The 3,191-nt window shown below is 41.2% G+C and overlaps 1 non-coding gene across 1 annotated transcript; it reads right to left on the bottom strand.

The window, feature by feature from the left end:
* Nucleotides 1-287: 287 nt before the first annotated feature.
* On the bottom strand, nt 288-425 carry LOC114815589. Its single transcript, XR_003763388.1, has one exon. It is a non-coding gene; the product is annotated as a small nucleolar RNA SNORA7 (small nucleolar RNA).
* Nucleotides 426-3,191: the final 2,766 nt, after the last annotated feature.

Genomic DNA, 3,191 nt, shown 5'->3' with positions numbered 1-3,191 from the left:
ACTGACTGATTTAGATGGAAGCAGGATGTAAACTAGATGAGGAAATTTAAAAAGAAGGAAGCACTTGTCTTTTATGCTATCCAGTCATTTCCAACCCACAGCAACTTGGTGGCAATATCTCTCCCAGAACACTCCATCTCCATCTGCAAACATTCTGGTAGTGTATCATAGAGTTTTCTTGGTAAAGACATGGAAGTGGTTTACCACTGCCTTCTTCCACGCAGTAAACTGAATCCCTACCCTCGACTCTCTCCCATGCCACTGCTGTCCAGCACAGGGGAATTTTGACTTGTAGCAGATTCCCTTCCCCTTGCTAGCCACTGCTCAAGTTAGGAATAGAATGGGTATGTCTCTGCTTGACTCTCCCTCTTGTAGCCAAGACTGGTGGAGTCCTAGAAACTCTCCAGGTGTGATCCTAAGAGGAGGAAGAAAGCACTAGGTGAGATGTAACTAACAGGCACATCAGTGCAGTAAACCCAGTTCTATAACTTGGGAATTGTGTTCTCACCGAACACCACTTTTAGAAACCTCTGTTTCACAGCACTCACACAAATCCAGCACCCCACACAAGCGTACAATCGTTTCTTCCAACACTGCATCACGCTATATCCCAACAGATGCACATTATTAGACCCACCAGGTTCTAGCCAAAATGAGAAGTGTAAACCCCTTTATTCAGTGGGTGGAAGGAAGAAGTATTTTTGAAATGAGGAAAGTGTGCTGCTAAACACTTTGGAAAGTCTGTTCTAGAACAGTACATCTCCAAGAATGCAGAATTACTTCTATGTTCCTGTTATGAACATTACAAAACTATGGTGCTCCACCTAGCAGATGCAGGTCATAAAGGAAAAATAGTCTAAGTCCTGCCTCCATTTCTTTATGCGTGAAGGCAAATGAAGTTCTCAGATCATTTTAAACAGTTGTACCTCCTTTGGTTATAGTGAGTAAGTAGAATGAAGCAGTCCTTTCAAGATAATTGACTGTGTCTTCCAAGTGGAGAGCTGAGGAAAATCTGGGAAATTTAGAAAAAGCCTTTTGGGGGCTGAATTAATCAATTTGACTGTTTATATGACTTCACTTCACTGGATAATTGCTCAACTCTCACCCGCCTTTGCCTGGGAAGAAATAATTTATAACCAAATTTACCATGCCAGCAAATTTTTCCTTCAGTTGCTTTCAATCTGTCTGTAGACAGGCTGTTTACGCATGCCATTTTTCCTTCCATCCTAAGAGTGTTTTCTTCCCCTTCACTATGAACAATCAGTGGAGAATCAGAGGCAAAAGCATAGTATTCCAATTACTGCAAATCTCAACGACAAAAATGAAATTGGCATCACCTAAACTTGACCAGACCATCTCATAACCCTCGTACAAGTCATGAAGCGAAGCATGACGGGTCAGATCCAAAGTCTACCCAGGACTTTGTACTAAAGCTCTGAAGCTCTCAGAGACTTTCTCAAACTGCATTTTACTAGTCCTGTATATTTTACCTTTGTAAAGCCTTCTCATTTTCATGCTTTTTTTTCCTTCCAGAACCAGTTGAAACCAGTATAGTCCTACGAAGATCAAAGTGGAAAATGTTGACATTTACCCGGCTGGACATCCCCTGTAAGTATCCAGTAGACAAGATTTACTTCATGCCATTTTCAATCAACTGCACAAGCAAAGAGCCTGTATATAAAAATAAATTTCCTTCATTCCAGCTTCCACAAATATTTCATATTCTCTCTGTTTATTCATGGAAAGAAACTGAGCATGTCTTTGGCAGTCTTATTGCAGGTCATCCAAAGGGCAGCATCAGGATTTCTATGAACCATGTAGGCCTCCCAAGGGGGTAGAGAACAAGACCTGTTTGATCCAGCACCTGCTGAGAGGCATTCCCTTGGATACTTTTTGTACAATTTTTGCCAGACTGTGAATAGAGTAAATATGTAAGTGTCAGGGGACGGGGAGGACATTCTTAAAGAGCAATAAGAAAATCAGCTGGGCAGCAACAAAAATACTATTAGACCATGGATCAATCCTCTCTGGACTACTTTCTCCTACTGGAGTCAGAGCTGTATGCAGGTTAAGGGTTGCACAAGAATTGGCCCACCGGATGCTTAATCTCTAGTGAGAGGCCAGTCTGCTTTCTGCGTGGGTGTCTGCGTCTGAGCGAGACACGGTCGTCATTCTACTTGTCTTTTCCTCCATCAAATTCAGAGGAGCAATAAAGATAAAAGCTGATCCATGGGTACTGCTTCAGCTCCACTGCTTAGGGTGAAACATTAGCGAGCGGGAAAATCCACACTGGGAAAAATCTGCTCTTTCTTCTTCAAGAGGACTAAACTTAAAAGGCTCTGGTCTGATTTCCATCGGCCACGCTTTCATGAGAGCAATATTTCTAAAATATTGTAGTCCAGAAATCACTTTGAACATGTATTAAGTCACTAAGCACTAAGGTGTGCAGGTTCTTAGTCAAAATTTAATTTATCCTTCCATGATTATTTAGTAAGATTTTAGGAGGAAAAATTACAAATGGCATTCAGTCCATCACATGTCAAAAGCTCCTTAAACCTTTCTGGTGTCATAGGTCAAAGACATAAGTCCACATTTCTATACTCTGCCTTCTACAGAAAATGCAAGTTTTAAGGAAAATTAGTTTGTAAAGACTTTTAATATCTTGGGGAGGAAAAAAAAAATACAAGGACCCAGAAGTGGTTGGAGTGATGGCAGAGTCTGTGTCTGACCTAATGTGTATCTACCCCAGCACTTAGAACAGTGTCCGATACGTAGTGTGACCTTGGGCAAGTCACTCCACTTCTCTGTGCCTCAACTAACTCATCTTTAAAATGGGGATTGAGACTGTGAGCCCCACATGGGACAAGGACTTAGTCCAATTCAACTTGCTTGTTTCCACCCAAGTACAGTGCGTGACACACAGTTAGTGCTTAACGAACACCACAACTATTAATAAATGCCAAATTCAATCAATGGTTTAGTGAGTGCTTACTGTATGCAGAGCACTGGGCTAGTACAATATAAAAGAGTTGGTAGACACATTCCCTGCCCACATGGAGCTTAAAAAACTATTTACAATATTATTATCACCATTATTATTACTATCATTATTATTAATGTGTCCTGTCATAGTCAAAAGGTGAGCCTCAGTGCCTTCAGCAAAGCTTCAGTATCAAGTCATTCTGTGAGGG

Source organism: Ornithorhynchus anatinus, chromosome 1, assembly GCF_004115215.2.
Source record: "Ornithorhynchus anatinus isolate Pmale09 chromosome 1, mOrnAna1.pri.v4, whole genome shotgun sequence".
Lineage (NCBI taxonomy): Eukaryota > Metazoa > Chordata > Mammalia > Monotremata > Ornithorhynchidae > Ornithorhynchus > Ornithorhynchus anatinus.
Note: the sequence above shows the minus strand (reverse complement) of the source record. Positions and strands in the feature narration are given on the sequence as shown.